This window comes from Odocoileus virginianus, chromosome 30, assembly GCF_023699985.2.
Source record: "Odocoileus virginianus isolate 20LAN1187 ecotype Illinois chromosome 30, Ovbor_1.2, whole genome shotgun sequence".
NCBI classification, from domain to species: domain Eukaryota; kingdom Metazoa; phylum Chordata; class Mammalia; order Artiodactyla; family Cervidae; genus Odocoileus; species Odocoileus virginianus.
This window is the reverse complement of record NC_069703.1, coordinates 3,519,444-3,544,201: the sequence shown is the minus strand read 5'-3', so window position 1 is coordinate 3,544,201 and position 24,758 is coordinate 3,519,444. Positions and strand designations below refer to the sequence as shown.

Sequence of the window (24,758 nt, the reverse complement as noted above, 5' to 3'; positions counted from 1 at the left end):
AATATCTAAAATAGAACAGACTTTTAATATCAAGTGTTTATGGGAAAATCAATTTCAAAAATTTATGCTAAGAGCTTAAAATGATAGAACTACTTCAGGAAACACTCATTTAGCAGTTTTTTTAAAATTCAAGGGTCTTCCCTGTAGCACATACGGTAAAGAATCTGCTAGGTTTGAGCCCTGGGTCAGGAAGATTCTCCGGTAAACGGATTGGCAACTTTCTCCAATGGCACTCCAGTAATCTTGCCTGGAGAATCCATGGACAGGGAAGTCTGGTGGGCTACAGTAGTGGGGTCACAAAGAGTCAGACAAGACTGAGAGGCTCTGTTACTACTACTGTTAATTCAAACTTTTCCAGATAGCCTAGGTATTTACCCCAAAGGACTGAAAATGTATATCTATACAAAAATCTTACCGAAATATTCATAGAAGTTTGTTATCCTCCAAACCTGGAAACTATCCACATATCCCAATATTTTTTTATACAGTTGTTTATGTATGACTATGCTTTCAACAATAGAATATGAATACATAGATGTGCTATGTCTTTTAAGATAGGAATTTTGATTTCTTAGAGCATCTAGCACTACTATAAATGACATAGATAGTATATTTATTTTTAATTCAGCTGATTTTTAGAAATATCACAAACCCTATATATACAGTCTAATACAAAAAGAGATTCATAAATTAATTCTTGAGCAAAAGCATGCTGTGCAAACTTTGCTTGAATTCAGTGCTCTTACAGTCCTTAATCTGCTTTGTCACAACTTTTGAGTTAGTAGAAAGCTATTATTTTTCTCACTGTCTGAACAATGGTTTCCAGAATTGGACATGAGGCAACACATGAAAATAGAGAAACAAATCAAATGAGCCTTTTTACGTGCTAAGGAGAGTGTATAGGCACAGTATAAAACAGGAGAACCCTGGTTGAACCTGGCAATCTCCCAAATTAAGAAGGTGAACCTGAAAGTACATCAAGGATATATTGGCTAGAGTTTTCAAACAGTAATGAAGAGAGAGCTTTTCACAGTAAGAAAACTCTAGAAATCTCCAAATGGCCTCCCTTGAGTCTTGATCTGAGTACTGATTAGTGAAAGTACATAAGGAAATTACCCAAGGCCAAAAACAGCAGCAACAACTAACCGAAAAGAACAGGAGCAACAGTCCTCAGAGTTCACTCATGACTTCAAATAATTCATCTTCCACCGACAGAAGCAGAAAAACTTATAGTTTATGGTCCTTAGACTAGGGTAATAACAGAGCATGTGTCAGTCATGGGGGAAAGAAGCCCTAGAATAAAGTCTATTGTGATTTTACCTTAACAAAGATAAAAAATAAAACTATTTCCGAGTACTTCCAAGTAAAAAGTTGAGGGTTATTTATAGGAATATACAATTATCTAGCAACAAACAAGGTGAATTTTGAAATGTATAGCTTCCCATAGAACAAAAGTTATCTCATATGCAGTGAAATAAGAACATCTGGCTCATAAGGAGAAGGAAATCTAAAATGATCCAACAGAAACACAATAAATAAGATTATTGGACAAGGATGTTAAACCTATTATAACTATATTCCATATATTCAAAAGGCAGGGAAAGTACTAAATGTGTTAACTATGGGTATGGTAAATACAAAACTGCAGTACTTCTGAAGATAAAATTTTTAATTTATAAGATGACAAAATATATTAAATGGGATTAACATGGGTTTAGAAATAGAGGAAGAAAAGTTTAGTGAATTGAAAACATTACAAATGAAACTGAAGTAAAAGAGAGAAAAAGGCAGAAAAATAAAGCAGAATTTAATGAGTCATAAGAAAACCTCAAACAGCCTAATATATATATGATAATTGGAGTACTCATAAGAAGTGGGGTACAGAAAGAATATTTGAAGAAATAATCATCCAAAATTTTCCAATTTAATGAAAGATATAAACCCTCTATTCATGATGCTCTGTGAACCTCAAATGTGAAATAAAAATATTACAACAAAGTACATCATAACTGAACTTCTTAAAACTAGCTATTTAGAGAAAATCTTAAAAACAGTTGGAGTAAATTAAAAATTTTCACAGGGAAAAAACAAAGAAAAATTGCAGACGAATTTTTACCAAAAACTGTGAAAAGACAACTGCAAATTTAAATTACTAAAGAGAAAAGCAAATAAGAAGAACCCTATCAGTGTTAAATTCTATAGCTAGCAAAAACATTTTTCAAAAATTTTGAAAAATAAAGACCTTTTCCAACACATAGAAATTGAAACAATTAATCACCAAAGACCTGAACTATAAGACATGTTATAAAAAATCTTCAGCAGAAAAACCCACTCAGATGAAGTCTGAACCTGCATAAAGGAGTAAAGTTCACTAAGAAAGGTAAATATATGGGTAAGTATAAATAACTTGTTTGTCATTTTAATAGTTATCTTCAAAGACAACAGTTAAAACACAAATGTTAACAATATATTGGAAAATTTATAACATATGTGGAAGTGAAACATTTGCCAACACAAATAAGTACACCAGTGGCCTATAAGAATATGTTTATCATACCATGTGTAATATATTAGTTGGAAATAGAATGTGAAAGTTAAAGTTGAAGAAGGAAGCAGCAACTCATCCCAGTATTCTTGCCTGGGAAATCCTATGGACAAAGAAGTCTGCTGAGCTACAGCCCATGCGGTGGCCAAAGAGTAGGACACGACTTAGTGACTAAACCATCACCACCTAGTTAAAGTCACATGTCAACTCTAAAACAACTATTGTTACCAACAAAGGAAGCAGACAGAAACATATGGAAAAGAGAAAAAATACATAGAATAATAGCAAAACAAACAAAAAATAATAAATGCATGCTCAAATATGTGCTATAATGTGATATATAAAATTACATCAATAATTCTATTAAATGTAAATTATCTAAATAACCCAACTAAATGGAAGAGATTTTTATATTACATATAAAAAAGAAAGACACTGTCATATATTGCCTAAACATAATCTGCTTTAAATGTAAATTTACAATTAAGTTACATACTTAAATATAAAGATATATTATAGCATCTTAATGCTAAGCAAAATACTAAAACAAAAATGTTAATATTAGACAAAAAGACAAACCACATCAGCTGGGATAAAAAGGATAATTTTGTACTGATAGAACATCCATTTTTCATTTTGTCGTAACAGTCCTAAATGTTTTTACACCAAATTAAAGAAATTCAGAATACATGAAACAAAAACTGATAGAACCATAGAAAGAAATAGACTCATTCACAACTTTCATCAGAGGTTTCAACATTCCTCTGTTTCTATTTTTATTGCAAGCACATTAATCTTTTAAAACTATTGATATTTCATGGGCAAAAGAAAAATAAAATTATATGTTAGAAATTATCTGTTATATATAATATATAAAATTTGTAGATTATGTAAATTATATTTTCTTTATTTTTTTTTTCTGCCAAATTTGGAGAAAATTACAATTTAGACGTACAATTGTAGTTAATTAATTTTAACAAATTCTACTAAACTCATTCTAAATTACCTGAATTTAATACACCTGAAATACTGCTTTTATTACTGATGAAGGGCTAAAGTAGGAATATGTCTTGGCGAAAAATCCAAATTAGACTGTTAACGGAGCTCCACAGAACAAGTGTCAGGCTAGGAAAAATGTCCCTTTACCAAAAAACAAATCTGCTTCTGGAGGGAAGAGAATGAAATTTGTGTTTTTTGTGAGTAGGTGGTCTCCATAGGGTATACAGAGTTGAGTGAGCTTGCCTGTTCTCCTGCTGTGAGATTTGCATGTCAAAAAAGCCACAAGATCTTTCCTGAAACAGAATTAAGAAAAGGGCCAGAAGGGGGTTGGAAGTGCTGCATTAATCAGCTTTATCAGCATGAAGAAAAACATCAACAGTAAGTGTGACGTACTTTCTGTTTAAATGGATTTTCCAAAATGTTTGCCATTAAAATGTTATTGGAAATTGGAGTGCCTTTCCATTATCAAAATATTTTAAAATATGATAATTAGTATTAGGAGTTAGGTAAATAACCCAGATCAGATTGGCATACTCAATTTATGTTTATACCACAAAATATTCCTTAAAATTTTCTGAATATATCTAATTCAAGTAAACTGCTAGAAACACCATCTAAAAATACAGATGTCAATCACAGATGTTTTATTTTTCCATAAAATATTCAGAAAAAAAGGTACACATGTTGAGTTAGTAAAATGTCTTTCAAGCAAATATCTGCTGGGAGTTTTTATAATAGTCTTTCTGTAAATAGAGAATGCTTTGGAAAGTACTCATTTTAGTATATTAATCAGTAAAGTGTTTGTGGCATTTTGACGAGATTTAATTTGGAGTGTAATGTGCATAATATCAGAAAGATTCCCCCAGACACACAGAAAAATGTAGCAAATAAAATTTCCCTTTTAACTAAATGTATTGGAAAGTTGTGGGGCATCAATATGTAACCTCCTTTGAAACCTGAGGTGAATATTTACAAAAATAAAAGGGAAACATGAGGAAAACCATTGTGAAGGCAGAAGCATAGTAGCATGACCATTCTATGAAAAATTGAACAAAAGACATCCTGGAGGATTGTCTTTTGCATATTCTAAGTCATAGGCATTTGCCCTTTCATCATTGTCTTGTCTGCATTCCATAATGGAGCAATGGCTGTTCTTTGAAACACTCAATCCATCAAAATAATCCAATGCTTTATGTTTTTCCTGTGTTACCACCAGTTTTCAAAGATGATATTCAACAATGTTAAGAGTCAAATTGAGAAAAAAATGCATGTCAGTTTTGTTGAAAATAATCAGAATGGAAACAGATAGAGGTGGAAATGAACCAAGTGTTCAAAACTGGTAAGGCTAAATGGAAACACAATCAAAATCATAGAGAAGAGAAAAAGTAAATGAGCTCTCTTAATATGTGAGGCATAAAAAAGGTTTATTGTGAATTATTTAAGGATAAAGTTGAGAAAGATAAAACATGCCAAACCTGATATACAGGGAACATAATCACTGAATTTTTACTTAATTGAGAAAAAGAATTATGTGGTTAACTTTTCTTTTTGCCAAAAGCCTATAATATACCATAGACTTACAGACATGGCTCAGTGCTAGATATACCAGCCAAGCAGAAAACACAGATTCAATCCCTGAGTTGGGAAGATCCCCTGGAGAAGGAAATGGCAACCCATTCTAGTATTCTTGCCTGGAAAATCTCATGGACAGAGGAGTCTGGCAAGCTACAGTCCATGGGGTTGCAAGAGTCAGACACAACTTAGCAACTAAACCACTTAGAAATCATGATCTGGGTCTGAGTCTGTAATTGTTACTTGACTGCCATTGCTTCTAACACTTCTGAGAAGATAGAACCAGGAAGCAAAATCTCACAAACTGTTTATCTTCTTCAGCAAATCCAATTATAAACTGGATTTTTTTGGTCACTCTTCCATATCAACCACTTTTTCTTGGGCACCTTTTACTATATTTCTGTCTTTTTCTGAATACTATTCCTTTCTTTAAGACCCTTTAAAAGTTTTCATTGCTATTTTTTCTTCCTTGACATCTTCTCTTCCTTCCTGATACAGGTAAGATAAAGCCGAACTTGAATACCCAGGTATATTTGCAAAGGCTTAGAACATGAAGAAATTGCATGATGGATTTAAATCCACTCATAATGACCCAGTTAATCATTTTCTCTGCTTAAACAAAAGCATTTCAAAATTTAGTCATATTATGGGTTGAATAACAAGAAGATGTTGGACTCCTAAATCCCAGTGCCTTGTTTAGAAATAGAATCCCTTTAGATGTTCAAGTTAAGATGAGTTCAGTAGGGTTAGCTCTAATCCTGTATGATCATATCCTGGAAAGAAGGGGGAGATGTGGCCAATTTATATTAAGAAGAAGGATTTCAATGACATAATGTAAATGCTTGTCTAATGGGAAAAACTTGGCAAGCCGAGGGTTTAGAGAGAAGTGCACACCTAAGTTATTTTGAAGGTAAGTGTTTCTAAATTTATTTTATTATTTTTTATTTTATTTTTTTCTAAATTTATTTTAAAATTTAATTTGGTTTAATTAAATGAAAGTTCTCTCTTGGCTCTGTGTACATACAGGTGGGAATCAAGGAAGGTTGTTTATTCTTTGGTTCTATGTATAAAATTTTCATGCTGAGGTTACTTCTATATTTTAAAGATGAACATTAAAAGTGGAAACAGTACAGAAGTACTATATAAAAAGGGAATAAAATGTTCTTTAATTCTTAGGGAATTGCTTTCCTATTATTTTCTTTTTTTCCAATTTTAATAAAATATAACATCTTTGACTCCCAGGGTTTAAATCAAAGTTTATTTATGTTTAAAATATTTTCTTAAATTCACTTATAAAAACTAACCTTTTTAAATTTATTGAGATTTCAGAAATCTTAGAGTGCCAATGAATTTGGTGAAAATTTACCAAGGAATGGATTCTGAAAAGATATAATGTATTTATTCCCTAAAATGCCTCCTAGTATCATTCTTAGTTACTTTACTTTGATGAAAATAGGGCTTAGAAAGATGTAATGTTTTCATAACAAGATTAATCTAAAGTTATTAAACCATATTAGACCCCATGATTCCATGTCTTTCATCACTTTACTCAAGATTAAGCTCTTTTTTCCTTCTTAGTTACTTGCCAAATATCTATTATTACATTGATATGTACTCAAATTTCATTCTGTTTTTATGCTTTCCTGGTTACTTCTCCCACCTTCCCATTGCAGGGCTCAGTACTCAGTCTGAGTCCTTATTCTATCTCTGCCTACACATTACTGGCAGTGTTCAGCTCAGAACCATCTGCAAATATATCTTTCTCCATTGATAAATACGTTATTTTAGGGTAAGAAATTTCATTCTGGTTTTCCTTTTCTTTTTAAGATGTATCACAGTGACCCTTGATAGTCTACAGAGGGATGTTTGCTAACTGAATTAATAAAGTCATGTTTTGTTACATATTAGCCAAAGGACACAAGTCATTTTAGATTTCACTCTTGAGCCTTTTTATCCCTCATAGTTAGATCATTTGTATGTCTTGGATTTCCCATAACAGTCCTATTTTTTTTAATTAAAATATAGTTGATAAATAATATTGCATAAGTTGTAGATATAAACACAGTGATTTACAATTTTAAAAGTTATACCCTATTTATAGTTATTATAAAATATTGGCTATATTCTTCATGTTGTACAATATATCCTTGTAGCTTATTTTACATATAATACTTTCTACCTCTTAATCCACTGTCTCTCTTTCCCCTCCCAGCTTCCCTCACCCCACTGACAATCACTATTTTGTTCTCTATATCTGTGAGCCTTTTTCTTTCTTGTTATATTCACTAGTTGGTTTCACTTTTTAAAAATCTGTATATAAGTGATGTCATACTGTATTTGGACCCTCTGAGTCCATTCATGTTGTTACAAATAGCCAAATTTCATTCTTTATGACTAAGAAGTATGTCATTGTATACATATATATGACATCTTCCGTATCCATTCATCTGTTTCTGTATCTTGATGATGGTAAATAATGCTGCTGTGAACATTGGGGTGTATGTACCTTTTCAAATTAGTGTTTTTGTATTTTTCAGATATATACCCATAAGTAGAATTGCTAGATTATATGGTAGTTCTTTTGGTGTTTTGAGAAACCCATACTGTTTTCCACAGTGGCTGCACCAATTTACATTCCTACCCAACAGTGTACAAAGTTTCCCTTTTCTTCACATCTTTTCCAACATGTATTATTTGTGGTCTTTTTGATGATGGCTAGTCTGACAGGTGTGAGGTGATATCTTACTGTTGTTTTAACTTTCATTTATTTGATAAGTAACAATGTGAAGCACCTTTCATGTGCCTGTTGGCCATCTGTATGTCTTTGAAAAAGTGTCAATTAGGACTTCTGCCCATTTGTTAATCAAGTTGACTGCATTTTTTTGATGCTGACTTGTATGAGTTGTTCATATATTTTGAGTATCAAACCATTTTTGGTCTTATCATTGGCAAATATTTTATCCCATTCAGTAGGTTGTCTTTTTTGTTTGCAGATGATTTCTTTTACAGGGAAGTCTTGGTTTATACTTATTATTCTGGCATCTTGTCTGCCTTGGGCTGTTTTTTTCTTTCCAGATATATCATTTTTAAATTAATTGTTATTGTTAACAATTACTTTAAGGTAAACTGGATAGATTGGATGGGCTTTCAGCTTGTATTTCTGCTTTAAGCTATGGTTTCATCCAGTTTGAGTCATTATCTTACAGTGTGTGAGATACGTGACCATGAGTTGTGTCCTCATGTTAGCCAGTTATTACATCTGAAAGATGAGCACCAATTACTCTTTTCTCTCTTTCCATCTTCTTATAAATGAAACAATGAGCATTTCCCTTTAAAACAACATGCTGATACAATCTTGTGTGCAGTAATGGAGGCGGTTTGGGAGAGCTACATTTCTCTGAAATGGGGGGAGTGGAAAGTGTTGCTTCTTCTGGCCATGTAGTTTACAACTATGGTGCCATCAGCAGAGCTGGGGTTTTTGAAGCCAGTGCTTGATCTTTGAAAAGTCCATGGATAGGAGTGACCTCTGATTAATTGATGTAGTAGCTTAAACAATATTCTAGGTCTTGATTTCTTCCTGATATTATCTTAACTTTGTTTCCAGTGAGTAGGAACAATTACCCTCAGACTCTCTTTAGGATAGCAAGATGGCAATAGCTCCTAAATTTCTAGTTCAGGAGAAGAAAGAACTAGGTCTTATAAATCTTCCAAATTTTCTGACATTCATTCAATAGACAGGCTCTGGACATTCACCATTCAATATGTTGTTTGATTCCACTTATGCATGCTACTCTTCTGAAAGAATCCAGGGGCAAATTCCCATGGAGACTTTAAAACTGACCTCAAATAATATCTAGAAGGAGAATGGATATAAAGTAGCAAATAAAAGTATCTGTGACTCTGAGACCCTGGAATGTACTATATAGTCTAGATGTTCTATAATTATAATTTTCTCTATAATTTTCTCTGATAGGTAAGGCCAATTGTGTACATATGCTCCCCCAATTCTGCTTAGAAAATCACTTTTAATCTTTCTGAAAACAGGTCAAATTTTCAAAACAGCTTAATTCAAGATCTAAAACCAGGCTTATCCTATTCATCAGATTTAACAACCAGCTTCCCATAATACCTTCACTGGTTCCAGACATTATTTTTGGTTTAAAATAACAGTGCACTACAGTGCCCATTTGGGAAAAAAAAATAATATTGTGGCTTTTCTACAAGCTCTTTGAACTTTCTTTTTAAAAAAAATTTGGCCTATTTTATCATCTATTAAATAAATATTACATACTGAGATGAGACTCTGTTAAAAGACTGAAAGTGAAGTGAAAGTTGCTCAGTCATGTCCAGCTCTTTGTGACCCTGTGGACTGTTGCCTGCCAGGCTCCTCTGACTGTTGAATTCTCCAGGAAAGCATACTGGAGTGAGTAACCAGGCCCTTCTTCAGGGAATTTCCCCTAACCAATGATTGAACTCATGTCTCCTGTATCTCCTGCATTGACAGGCAGATTCTTTACCATCTGAGCCACCAGGGAAGCCTGTTAAAAGATTCAAGTAGGGGTAATTAGTTGGAAAAGAGGGGAAAGAAAAATACAAAATTACAAAGTAATATCTTATTTTACCCAAGAATGCCAAACACTGAATTTAAAAAAACTGGAAAAAAAAATATTACCTATAGTGTTTTTGCTCTTCTGGAGAGAGATGCAGCTGAGAATGATAACCTCAGGAGGGTGGTCTATTGACCCCTAAGTCAAGGCCTGACTTCAAGTTAGAGAAAACAGTTTAGAATAAACAACGTTTGCCAGGCAACAATGGGAGAATGCTACTAGTTTTCTTTCCATGGCTTCCTTTTTATGTACTTTTTTAAATCTTTGGAGAAACATTTTACAGTTCTGCTCCCTGTAAAAGTGATGTTTGAATGTATTCTACAAAAGTTGCAAAGCTGGTAACTCATAAAATATTCCTGAGGTTGGCAAGTTTCACAAGATGAAAGGTTCACACAGCACTAACAAGTAACTAAAAAGAAGACTGGGGTAGCATGCCCCAGCACAGCAGTTTAAAGTCCCAGGCTGGATACTGGACTGCAGTTTGAATCTTTATCATGATGCCAAGGAGATAAATAACATATCCAACATGCTTATCTATGGTTGGTGTGTTTAAACATAATTGACCTTACTACAAAATAATTGAAATATGGATTAAAACATCCCTGCTTTTCCTCCTATTTTTTTCAAAAGAAGATGAAAATTCTACAATGAAAAGGATTTTCACATTTATATTTAGCTCATTTTGCTTTAGCTTGAAAAACAGGTCTCTAGTTTCTGCCAGCGCTTGTAACCAAGGAGAATGATTACCACATGCAGGTGTCACTGATTGGTTGAAATTGAAAGCTGCACAGATTGGCTTAGAGGCCTGAACTGATCTCTCTATCCTCTAATCTCCATTTGCTTCTGCCAAATGCCATTAGAAAGCAGTCAGATCTGTTTTGACTGACAGCATAGCTAACAAGTATGATCGGTGTTTGTGGGGGAAATATATATCTATATATGTAAACACACACACATATATACCTTATATACATATAAATTAGATGACTAGTAAAATACTAGTTATAAACATATTTTACTCACTTTCAGTGGGCCTGATGTTGAGAATTCTGCTTTCTATTCTTAATTTACCAAACTACTTTGCAGTAGTATCTGTGGGAAGGAAAGAAGATATATGTAAACAAATGACAGCAACCACAGAAACCCTCCTATCTCATGGAGAGACATTAAGATTTATGACATAAGGCTGTAAAATACTTTCAAATAACTATAAGCCTTTGCAGATAATACATAAAAGTTTTATTAACTAACTGGACTGTATCTTCACCTATAGAACAAATAGAAGCTCTCTTAATATGTCTTGACATAAATAGCCTTTGAGATTAGTTGAAGGTTTCAGTCCCCTTTTGAAGATGTACCGACTGAATAACTGGCTAGTAAGTGCCTCCCGCTTTTGTTCCACACCAGCTGCACTGCTTAGTTCATCTACTGAAACCATTCTTAGATGTTACAGACAAGGCCTTAGGATGCGATCAGATCTCAGTAAACCAAGTTTCGAAGGAAGGTTTGTCCTTACATCATAATGTGCCTGTGTATGTTTTAACTTGAAACAAAATTTTAAGATATGTGTACACTTTTCGTTTATGGTTCCTAATCTAACCTACTTTTTCAATTAACTTACCAGATAACTGTTCCATCAAGTAATATAAGATGGCTGTAAAACTATATAGTATAGAAATATTATGAATACAACATAAAACTTAGAACTTTTCACACATAATATAGTGATGACACTGAAAATTGTTTTACCTTAGAATATTTTAAACCTATATCTTCATTTCCTCTAATTCAGAATTCTTTTAGCTTAGAAACTAAATAAAAAGAAAATTTTAAATGCAAATACTAAGAGCATAGGGGAGATTAACCTTATATTTGCCAAGTTTTTAGAAGCAGATTAAAACTTCTACCTAAACTGCCCATTGCATTAAATGATATTATCCTCTCCAGAATTTGATTAACAAAAATTCTACTATTAAAATGAATTCCATTGTTTTGTAAGACTTTCTTTCACAAATGAAGACTAATCAGAGCTTCAGGTTGGTGAGCAAATGAAAGTACTGGGACAGGTATGTGCCCAGAGGGGATGGAAGCTCCCATACCCACCTCCCTGACCTTGCCCTGAGCTTTCTTCTCGTTGTCTGTTCTTGAGCTGTATCTTTTAAAATAGCCTAGAAAATAGTTTTTCAGATGCTGCATACTTGGCAAGGCATGTCAGTTTGATGTAGATGTCCCCAAAGAGACCTCAGCTCTCACTGCTAACAGGCTCTGTGGCTTTGGCTTCCAGTCCATTGTATATGATGTCAGGAAACGTGTGTAAAAATAGCTGAAGTTGTCTTGTGTGGAGGGGCCAAAAGTATGGCTCCCTACTGTGTCAGAAATGTATATATTAGAACCAAGTTGGGATCAGAGCTCAAGCTGGAAGATCCTTTGTGAGCAGCATTAACAGGACAACGTGTCCAAGTCCCCATAGGAATTGCTGCAGAGAATCTTGCTGCAAAACATAAAATAAGTAGAGAAGAATTTAACAAACATCCTGTAGTCACAGCAGAGATGAAAAGCTGCTGATGATGCTGTCTACTTTAATAATGAGACGATATCAGTTTAGGTAAAGAAAAGGACAGGAGCAAGTAATGAGTAATACCAAGTAATGAGCAGGCTTAATACCAATGAGCCTGGTGCGGTTAAATAAACTTCCTCCAGTTTTAAGGAAGAAGGGACCATCACTGTAAGGAATGTATCTGAAATATCTGATGCTTTCATAGATAGTGAAGATGCTGTCAAAAAGAATAACTTCACACTGGCAAGAACTGTGGGCTATTTTGTATCTAGACGTGATTTCTCTGTTGTAGATATTGGTCTTGTCCCTGCCTCCAGTCGGGTGCTAAAGAAAAGAAGACTGAGTCTTTAGGACATGGATTTGGTGGAAGTGAATGGAGATTTTGCCCCCCAGTACTTGGCAGTTGAGAAGAGCTTGGATTTCAACCCAAGTAAAACCAATATAAATGGAAGAGCCATTATTTAGAATCAGCCATTGGCAGGATCTGGATCAAGAATTATTGTACACACAGTTCATGAATTAAGATGTGGAGGTGGAAAATATGCAGGGGAATCAGCTTACATTGAAGGTGGCCAATGTATCACACTCGGTATTTGGAGCTCAGCCTGAAGAAACCAAGGAGCCCACCACAGCGCACAGTTACTTTATTTGGCTTGTTGTTCAGGCACTCACTTGTGTGTCTGTTTTGTGATCCCATGGACTGCAGCACACCAGGCTTCTGTTCTTCACTATCTCTCAGAGTGTGCTCAGACTTATGTTCATCGAGTTGAGGATGCCATCCAACTATCTCATCCTCTGCTCTCCCCTTCTCCTCCTGTCTTCAATCTTTCCCAGCATCAGAGTCTTTTCCAATGAGTCGGCTCTTCACATCAAGTGGCCAAAGTATTGGAGCTTTAGCTTCAGCATCAGTCTTTCCAATGAATATTCAGGGTTGATTTCCTTTAGGATTGACTGGTTTGATCTACTTAAGCTTCAAGGAACTCTCAAGAGTCTTCTCCAACACCACAGTCTGAAAGCACCAATTCAGTGCTCAGCTTTCTTTATGGTTCAACTCTCACATTCATATATGGCTACTGGAAAAACCATAGCTTTGACTATACAGACCTTGTCAGCAAACTGATATCTCTGCTTCTTAATATGCAGTCTAGGTTCATCATAGCTTTAAATTCCAAGAAGCAAGCATCTTTTAGTTTCATGGCTTCAAGAAGTAATTTCACTTAATTACTTAACTAGGCTACATTAAAACAAGGGAACTTCAGAGAAGCTGCTAAAACTGGTTATGCCCTGCCCCTGAAACAGTGAGTGAGTGTGAGTATGAGCTCAGGCCAGAAATAAATTTTCTCAAATTTGCACCAAATATGTATTTCTGAACTGAATTTTTATAGAAGGCTCTAAAATAAATCACATCCTGGACAATAACCACCACATATGCTTTAGATCATATGATTACAAGGATATTGAATAAATGTAGCCTTAAGTTCCAAAAAATAAATAGATGAATGAACCCATTAATATATCCCTTTATGAGGAAATCTTAAATTTTCTTAAGATTTTCTTTTTACATTTTATACTTTACAATGGAATAGTCTATTAACATTCTTTAAGAGAAACAAGTGAGAAAGAACAACTCCTGTCATGCAGGATGTGACCTGATACTCTCAACCAGGCCTTAGTGTTACTCCAGGCTGGCCTGACACTCACAGCTAGGTCTTTAGGTATCCTGCTAAAAATAAACTTTTTTACAGAACCTCAAAATAAGATATGACCATTCTGTGATTTTATGAATTAAAGACAAAAAAAAAAAAAAAAACTGTTCCTTAAGCATTGCTGATCATAGACAGAGCACTGCCCAACCCAGAACTTCACAGATATAACCCTTCCCTAGTTAATGTGAGCAACTGCTCTTTCTTAAATATACAGGGTTAGCCTCACTCTAGTCTATTTTTGCCAGAGATCAGATGTTTTCAGATATCCTATCATAGAATTGCTTTCAACTCCTGATAGTATACAATCCAGTGCAATGTCCTGCTTCCTTAAACTGTCTCCAAGCAACTCAGCCAAAGCCAAATTGTATAATTGGCTTCTTTTTAATACCCAGAATGATGATATTAATTTTACATGTCAGCTTGACTAGGCTAGGGGATGCCCAGCTAGCTGGTGAAACATTATTTCTGGATGTGTCTGTGTGGCTGTTTCTGGAAGAGACTGGCATTTGAATTGGTGTACTGAATAAAGCAGATGACCCTTCCCAATGTGAGAGGGCATTATCCAATCTTTTGAGGGCCCTGAAGAGAACAAAAAAGCAGAGGAAGAATGCATTTGTTTTCTTTTTCCTTGAGCTAGGACATCTTCTCTGGTTCTCAGTCATCAAGGCTCCCAGCTTCTCAGATGTTTGCACTTGGACTTACACCACTGACTCTCTGATTCCCCAGCTTACAAATGGAAGATTGCAGGATGTCTTGGCCTCAAAAATTGCATGATCCAGTTCCTAAAATAAACATCTCCCTTTTTCTCTCCCTCTCTCTCGTTGTCTCTCTGAAAGTAGGTGTCCCTATGAAAACTTGTGTAAGTTGAAATGGCTTAAAACAAAGAAGTGATTGTTTTCCTAAAAGTGAAAATTCTCTTTGGATTTCTTTTGGTTCGTTAAAACAGGTACTAACATAGGTCTTTCATAAAACAAAGTGACATAAAACAAATGTTCAAAAGCCAAGGGATACCTTTATATATGGCCTTCCCAGGTGGCACTGGCACTTGTGGTAAAGAATCCACCTGCCAATGCAGGAGACAAAAGAGATGTGTGTTCGATACCTAGGTTAGGAAGATCCCCTGGAAGAGGGTGTGGCTACCCATGCCAGTATTCTTGCCTGGAAAATCTCCATAGACAGAGGAAACCTGCAAACTACAGTCCATAGGGTCGCACAGAGTCAGACACAACTGAAGCGACTTAGCATGCATGCACGCACTTGTGTATATGTAGTCTTTTGGTTCTGTTTCTCTGGAGCACTCTAATACATCTTCTTACCCAGACACCTCACATTTCTCCACATGCCTTTAAATGCTGCAAATAAGAATAAACCCAAGGCTGTTCCTGGTGGTCTTAGGAAGTAGGGCTCTAACACAGAGAACAGAAAATAGATTGCATATGTTTAAAGACTTGACAATGGGGGATATACTACCTAAATGCTAGAGGAATGCAACATAAGAAGATGGAAATTAACAAATATTAAACTTCTCTGCTCCCATATTTTCACATAGCCCCACACTAGAGACTATTATGTCTTATTGATTAAATTATCCATTTCAATAAAAGTATTGCACATAGATGCAGGAAAGCTGTTTCTGTATGCTCTGTTTAAATTACAATTAAGTTTGCAGCTGGAAGTCTCCAAAACACAGTGGAAGCCTCTCAGGGATGGTTATTTGCCTTGTCCTATTTTTGAATTCTTGAGCAACATCACCTTATAGCAACAGCTGTTCAGAGCACTGGGACTAGTATGAATTTTTCTTCTACTGCTGGCAAGTTGAAAAGCTGTAAAATATTTTCAGTTCATTTCAGGTTCAGGTATCCCTAGGAGCAATTGTCTTCATGCAATAGAAGAGAAGGTACTAAGACTGTAAAACAGAGTTTGAGAAACTAAATGCAAACTGCTGTTGGTTGGAAACTCCAACTGAGACTTTATTGCCAAACACCAGACATTAGAAGATCAGTAGCTAAATTAGCTAGAGTAAACATCCTGAGGTGAAAAACCAGCGCCAGCTCATTGAACTAAAAATAAGACACGTGGGTTGGCAGTAGGGCTGAGGAAAGACCTAAATAAATATGGATAAATGCAGTATCTGTTTCTGTATTGAAGGACACGATTTGATAAAAATAAATCAGAAAAACAAATTCAGCTGGAAAGATGTAGATGGGAACTTTTGAAAGGTTTATGCTCTTGAATGTGGCTACCCAAGTGGCATTAGTGGTGAAGAACTGCCTGTTAATGTAGGAGACATAAAAGATATGGGTTTGATCCCTGGGTTGGGAAGATCTCCTGGAGGAGGGCATGGCAACCCACTCCAGTGTTCTTGCCTGGAGAATCCCCATGGACAGAGGAGCCTGGTGGGCTACAGTCCATGGGGTCGAAAACAGTCAAAAAATACTGAGCAGCTAACACTTTTACTTTCATATTAGGATTATATTATGCATGTAATTTGAGTGCTAATATAAGAATCTCATGATAATCATTAAAAATGATCTTAATTTAATAGTCATGCATGGAAAATGTAGATCTTCCATGGAATTTTTATAAAAATGAGTATATTAATATTTATTTCCCTTTATCCTCTTTCCCTTCTCTTCAGGGTACATTTTCCCCTAAGTTCCCAAAGAGTTGTTAATATTTTCATTATTAAAAACATACTGAAAATTGCAAAAAACATAATTTTACATTTGATGACTTTATCCAAACTTTACTAAGGCTGTAATAAAGAGATTCAGGAACTAAATACAAACTGCTATTGGTTAGAAACTCCATCTGAGACTTTAGCCAGCAGTCAGATCAAAATATAGAACATTGCTATTACCACAGTTACCCATCTGGTGATTTTAATATCTATAATCCAATTATGTCTTTTTACAGAAGTGGCACCCTCGACTGAAACCAAAATGAAAAGCTATAATGATCATAATTATTATTTCTAGTAGTTTGTAACTGATCACTGATCATGCATGAATATAAGGCTGTGTTGCTGTTGTTCAGTCACTAAGTCATGCCCAACTCTGTGACCCCATGGACTGCAGCAAGCCAGGCTTGCCTGTCTTCCACTGTCACCTAGAATTTGCTCAAGTTCAAGTCCATTGAGTCAGTGATGCTATCTAACCATCTCATCCTCTGCCACCCCCTCCTCCTTTTACCTTCAATCATTCCCAGCATCAGTCTCTTCAAATGAGTCAGCTCTTCACATCAGGTTGCCAAAGTATTGGAGTTTCAGCTTCAGCATCAGTCCTTTCAATGAATATTCACGGTTGATTTCCTTTGGGATTGACTGGTTTGATCTCCTTGCTGCTCAAGGAACTCTCCAGAGTCTTCTCCAGCACCATTTGATAAAGAATGTACATTTTCTTGTTGGTTGTATTGTGCTAGGTCACATCAGTCATGCCCAACTCTTTGCAACCCCATGGACTGTAGCCTGCCAGTCTCCTCTGTCCATGGAATTCTCCAGGCAAGAAAACTGGAGTGGATTGGCATGCCCTTCTCCATTCCTGTGGGATGTTTTTCAGTTGCTCAGTTGTGTTCGACACTGTGTGACCCTACGGATGCAAGCCAGACTTCCCAGTCCTTCACTATCTCCTGGAGCTTGCTCAATCTGATGTTGGTCCATTAAGTTGGTGATGCTATCTAACAATCTCATCCTCTGTCACCCCCTTCTCCTCCTGCCCTCAGTCCTTCCCAGTATCAAGATCTTTTTCTAATAAGTCAGCTCTTTTCATCAGGTGGCCACAGTATTGGAGCTTCAGCTTCAGCATCAATCCTTCCAATGAATATTTAGGGTTGATTTCCTTTGGGATTGACTGGTCTGATCTCCGTGCAGTTCAAGGGACTCTCGAGTCTGCTCCAGCACAGTTTGCAAACATCAATTCTTTGGCACTTGGACTTTTTTATGGTCCAGCTCTCACAACCATACATGACTACTGGGAAAAAACATAGCTTTGACTATCTGGACCTTTGTCAGCAAAGTCATGTCTTTGCCTTTTAATCTGCTGTCTAGGTTTGTCATAGCTTTACTTCCAAGGAGCAAGTGTTTTCTAATTTCAAGGCTGCTATCTAATTTCACCATCCACAGTGATTTTGGAACCCAAGAAAAGAAATTCTGTCACAGCTTCTATTTTTTCCCTTTCATGTTGCATATGGAATAAAGTTCAAATTCATTGCCTATAGTTTTGAATAACAAAAAGTTAAAAAAGTTTTTAAAAAGTTAAAATACAAATGCTTGAAATTTTAGTTATCTTATAAGCCTTATCCCCTTCATAGAGAAGACTTTCTGGAATGTGGATGATGAATTGATGAATTAATAAGAATCAAGAAATTTAGAAAATAAGGAATTAATTGACTAGATAAATTATAAAATTTTGAAGCTTTTCACTGTAGCAATAAATGAAGGAAAATTATGTCCAAGTAACTGATTTAATGAGATTCTGGGAGACAAAAGAATTAGTCTCAAGTTCTGGCTTAGTAGATAGTGATTATCATTAATGACAAAAAATATAGATGAAGGAATGACTAATGATATATATGTATACTTCACTGCAGAATAAAATTCTCCTTCATTCTTTCATGATTTATTTATTTTTACTTGTTTGTTTATACACACACACACACACACACATATACATATATATATATATATATATATATATACATATAAAACTATCATGCAGTTACATTGCAAAATCCTTCACAACTAAAGTCTCTTACCAGGAAATGTGTTTGAGACCCAAATATGAACTCTGAGTCATCAAAGTATTCAAGGATCTGTTTCTCACAAAACATGCATATTTAAAGTTGCTTTACCTTTCAACAATTTATATATTTTAACTCCTAATGAGTCATTTAAATTTTCTTAAATGTGGTTATTTCAACCTTTATTCTATTGACAACTATATTTACCCCATACTGTAATGACTCAGTTGCTTCCTGGATATCTAGAACTCACTACTTTTAGATAACTTTTATTTTCTTCATCATAATTTCCTGTATTTCATTTTCTTTTATTGTCTTTCATTTTCTTCCATTATGTTTCACATATTGGCTTCTTTTTCCTCCACTGTTTCCAGTCATTAGTGACCATGGAAAGGCACTTTAAAAATTCCCTTGTTGCATAATTTCCCTTAAATATTCATTTTATTTGCTATTCTGGACTATTTCTTTTTTTTTTTTTTTGATTAAAATAAATTTCATTGAAGGTCATCTCTATCAAAATTGCGTGAGCTAGAATGGCATTTGCTTGTCATAACTCTTCTGTAACCTGCCATAATTCTTTAGCCTTTGTCTTTCCTGAATTGATTTTTTTTTAAAGTAAAGATCAATTATTTTGTAGAATGTTCTTCAATATGTATTTATCTGATGACTTTTTTCATATCAGATTCACTACACACATTTGTGGCAGAATGCTCTTGAGTGTGCAGAATGTGGCAGAGTGATTTTTTCGTCTTTTATTCTCAATAAATGAGATCATGATTGATTCTGGTTTGTGTCAGTATCAGTGATGTTAAATTTGGTCACATGGTTAAGGTGATGTTTATAGGTTTCTTCACTGTAAATTTACTATATTTTACTATGTGGTCAATTTAGGAACTAGTTAAGGAGATAGTTTGAAGCTACTTAGAAATCTTTATTTTCATCAAACTTTTAGTCACCAATATTATCAACATTGATGATTTTCTAATTATATATGTATATATTTTATGATACATACAGTTATCATTATTACATATTATATGGATATTAATTATATTATATATTATTATAATTACACATTATACATGCAATATATGATGCTTTATTATAATATATATGTACATATATGCACTAGCTCTTAGAAAGGAGAGCACTTTCTTTGCATTATTTCTTTATATCAGTATGGTTTTTGTTTCATAAATTATTACTTTATTTAGTAAGTTAAAACAAATCCTCTATTTATTTTACATTCAACTTGTCTATTTGATATATCTATCTGTCCACAGTGATGTATCTATCCAGGCCCACTATCCCCCAGGAACAGAAGTCTGAAATTCTGTAGGTCAGAACAGTAATAAATTGCACATGTTACATCCATTGAGAAATCTTGTTGACCACTTATTTTGGCAGCAAAATATTCAAACTGTGATTAATAAAGACTGCCTATATAACATCAGAGTCAATTCATGTCAGATTTTGCCATAAGTTAGGAAGCATTTTGACTTTCAGTGACTTGGGGATTTCAGACTCTGAAATTCAGGCTAACTGTAAAATTTAAAATTTGAACATAATTAGGAGATTATTTTAGGATTTAGAGAAATTAGATTAACCTTGGTTTATATATTAATGTAAAATACACATAAAGTTAAGTATTCAGGAAAATCCATTATAAAGTAAAGATAATATTTAAGATAATATTTGTGGAAGGCCAGTACTGTTATTTTTATATCTGTGCCTTTTTACTTGAGTGTAAAGGAGTTAATGATTTATGTTGTCTAATCAGTTGTGCCATAACATAATACTAATACCATCCTGGGAAATTTCTGTTTTATATTAGAATATGTAAACTTATAAAACTTCATATTTTAATCTACTAAAAAGGACCTGAAAGTTGCTTCTGGTAGCTAAAAGACAAAAAATTTGAGAATTTTGGATTAAAACCTTACTCTAACAAATTCTTTCTACTAAGATTTTTAATCAGAAAAATAATAATAAAAATAAAAATATACAGATACAGGTTATCTGTAACTAATGGCGGGACACTTTAGATGACTCCTCAGTTCAAAGATAATGCTTGCCAGCTTCCTCCTTTCATTACCCTGCTGTTTTGTGAGGTGAAGCCACTAGAACCACAGGCTGAACTGAAAACTTCAGTTGCAGGGAGACCTCTGCTAGCTGTGGTCTTCATGTTGGTCCCGTTTCCCCTTAATGCTGGGGGGGGTGGGAATCAGGACTAAAATGGATTCATAAGATGGGAATGTGTTTCATATAAAATATCAGCATCCTAAATCAGTCTGTTACTATTTTATAGTCTCTAGTTATATGTAGAGAAATTGTTATTAAAAGGAAAAATTAGATCTTTCTATCTTTAAGTATATTATTTAGCTTTATTGTTGCCCTCAAGGCTTCCATTACTGTGTCATGTCTAAAATGTATGAAGTCTAAATTGCTAGAGAACTATGATGATTTCTACCTGTTTTGATTTTAACACCTTACTGTGCCAATGCATTATCTATAATCTATAATGGTTCCTCCACATTACTTTTAATTTATTCCCAGGAAAAAAAATTAACACCTACATAGTTTGTCTAAAAGCATTTTTTTTTTCTGTGGGATTAAAAAGATTGTCATTTTTATGCACTGACTTGAAGTGAAGAAGAATGAAAATGAGAGCTATTTTCTTTTTTCAAATGTGGCCTTTGAAGTTTTCAGTGACCCTTGTTTGAGACTATGGCCTGCTAAAAGTGCTACTACTACTTTGGCTTTTGGAAGAAAAAACTCAAAAGAGCAATTTCTCATGGTGATTCCCTTTTTTGGAACACTGATTATTTAAACCATCATGCTGTTTGACATACTTTACAGAAGTCTGATATTACTTCTATCAAAGCCTAACTTGGGAAATAACTTTTCATTTTTTTAATCCTGTAACTTTTGAAAGAATGAAATAAAAACATTCTTCCCATCATGATGAATGTACTCTCTACACCTAAAAATGTTGTTTTCTTTTAGATCCCAATGGACTAAGTCTGAATTTGAGACCACCAAGGACTACATATATACTTGGATAGCAATGTGTCAGCCACTGATAGAATTGCTTTCCCTGAACTGTACTTGGACACTTGCCTTTGGTTTTTGTTTTGGACATTAAAGGAAACAATCATAAGAAACTTGTTAGCTTTCCTTTTGTGTAAATGTCATTGAGGACATCAGACAATGTATGGAACAACTTCCTCTTTATCAAAGAAGACATTTCTTTCTTGCCTTTGTATCTGTAAAGGTATATCTCTTAGAACACTGGCTCCCCTCTCTCCCTACCTCCTTAATCCTATAGAGGATATGTCTCTGAATTTTATGCTGGTTGCTTTGACCACCAGGAATTTAGTCAACATTTTGGTACATCTCTGTATCTATTTAGGACTTTACAGTAGGCATTTCTGAGTGCGAATCTTAACCATGAAGATATTATTTCCTTTCTCATGATTTCCTTTATTCTTTTCTAAACTATTTTTGGTAGGCATTTTAAATATTAAACACATAAAGCAATTAGTAAGAAAGGGCATTTTAAAAGATGTTTTATCTTTTGGCATATAACCCAAGCTCCAGTGCTTTCTCTACAGTTAATGACTGCTTGAAATAATGCCTACTTATTTAAACATTTGCTGCTATCACAAATGGGGTGTAAGGATGGTGGGTACTGATGGTGAACTATTCAAGCCTTGACTAGACTCTTCAACTTTACGATTTCTTAATCTCCTTACACTTTAGTGGGTATCTTTATCTTAGTGGTTTCAGTCTTCTTAAGCTGTTTTTTAATGTTCCTACAAGTACCTCTAAATTTCTTGTTGAGTAGTTAAAACATGAGGTTTTGAATAATAACCTGCCAAAATTTTAATTAAGGCAAACAAACTAATTGGGTATGGTAATTGTGAGCCTCTAAGAAGGAAAGTTATGACCCAACTAGACAGCATATTAAAAAGCAGAGACATTACTTTGCCAACAAAGGTCCATCTAGTCAAGGCTATGGTTTTTCCAGTGGTCATGTATGGATGTGAGAGTTGGACTATAAAGAAAGCTGAGCACAGAAGAATTGATGCTTTTGAACTGTGGTGTTGGAGAAGACTCTTGAGAGTTCCTTGGACTGCAAGGAGATCCAACCAGTCCATCCTAAAGGAGATCAGTCCTGGGTGTTCATTGGAAGGACTGATGCTGAAGCTGAAACTCCAGTACTTTGGCCACCTCATGCAGAGTTGACTCATTGGAAAAGACCCTGATGCTGGGAGGGACTGGGGGCAGGAGGAGAAGGGGATGTCAGAGTATAAGATGGCTGGATGGCATCATTGACTCAATGGAAGTGAGTTTGAGTAAACTCTGGGAGTTGATGATAGACAGACAGGCCTGGTGTGCTGCGGTCCACGGGGTCACAAAGAGTTGGACACGACTGAGTGACTGAACTGACTGAACTGAAGAGTGTTGCATCTCTGTGTCCAGGGACAGAAGCTGTATACTATTGATGGTAACACAGAACCATTTATGGAATATATTTCTATCAAATGTTATTTCAACCCATTTTTTAATGCATAGGAAGAGCCTCATAAAAACCTCTAAATAAGTAAATGATTAGTTGCCCATGTAATATGAGAGCAAATGGAAGAAATTAAGGCATTGAGAAGGTGCTGACATTTATTGAATATTTACTATATGCCAGACACTGACTTATCATATTTGAACTCCTAAAAATACTTATTTTTAACCTTTGAAGAGCAATAAAATATTGTGATACCCCTGTTATATTCTCTGTTTTAAAAAACATAAAAATAAATTTTTATGGGGAGAATAGTAAAATCTATAAAGTGGTACTTTTAGGAAAGAGCTGAAGCTCAGAGCAGACGATGCCCTTATTCTTATTATTCTATTGTGAGAATGATAGAACTTAAAACTTTCCATTTAGACTTCTTGGAAACTCAAAACTTTGATTTATGTTCAAGTCAATTATTTTACCTCAGTTTTTCTATTTTGTATAATCCATAATCTTTATAATTCTTTCTGTTCTTTTCATCTTTTTAAAAAACCAAACTTATGCTAGTCATTGAGACTGAGAGGAAGGCAAAGTAATTATAAAACTTGTATTTTATTTGCTATTTATTTATGTTTTTAGGTTTTATATGAAAAAGAATGATGTGGGGAATATCAGTAGCTCTGGATAAGGAATACCATCACTATTAAATTGGAACTGGATACTCTGTTTTCCAATCCTGTTACTTTTGTTGCTTCAAACATTCAATATACACCTTGACTACCCAGTCATTTTTCTGTCTTTCATCTTCAAAGAGAGTTCATGAAAAAATAGCTTTTCTATGCCTAAAACTTGTGGATTTCTTTTCCAGAGTGGAAGAGGATTAATAAACATAATTGAAAAGACATATGAACATCTATGGTTTGACTAGGAGCCAAAGAACTGAATAATCAATTTAACGCAGAACCCCAGTAGCCATACCTTGCATGCATCATGACTTAGAGTTTTTATCACTTTTAGCAACTTGCATGCATGCATGCTAAGTCACTTCAGTTGTGTCCAACTCTGTGCGGCCCTATGGACTGTGGCCTGCTGGGCTCCTCGTCCACGGGTTTCTCCGGTAAGTATACTGGAGTGGGTTGCCATGCCCTGTACCCGGGGATCTTCCTGATCCAGGGATCAGACCCGAGTCTCTTATGTCTCCTGCATTGGTAGGCAGGTTCTTTACTGCTAGCTCCTCCTGGGAAGCCCTTTAGTAACTGATATGAAATATCACCCTTGAAGATACATTTTACATGCTCTTACCATAGTGTCCTACCCAAGTCCTCATCTCTGGATTGTCCTTTCCCTCACCTCTTCCACATTTGCCTCAAATATGACCATTTCACAAAGGCATATATTGATTATTTTAATTAACACTCTCCCACAACCATCATCTGGTTTATGCGACCCTATCATTTCTATTACATTTATTACTTTCTAAGGTATCATTTTCTTGCTACTACATCTCTCCGTTAAGAAGTAA

General features: G+C 34.8%; 2 pseudogenes; both read left to right on the top strand.

The window, feature by feature from the left end:
• Positions 1-11,075: 11,075 nt before the first annotated feature.
• On the top strand, positions 11,076-12,889 carry LOC110141255 (3-ketoacyl-CoA thiolase, mitochondrial pseudogene; annotated as a pseudogene).
• Positions 12,890-24,310: 11,421 nt separating this feature from the next.
• The window catches only part of LOC139032118 (craniofacial development protein 2-like), a 96,708-nt pseudogene continuing 96,260 nt past the window's right edge, over positions 24,311-24,758 (top strand).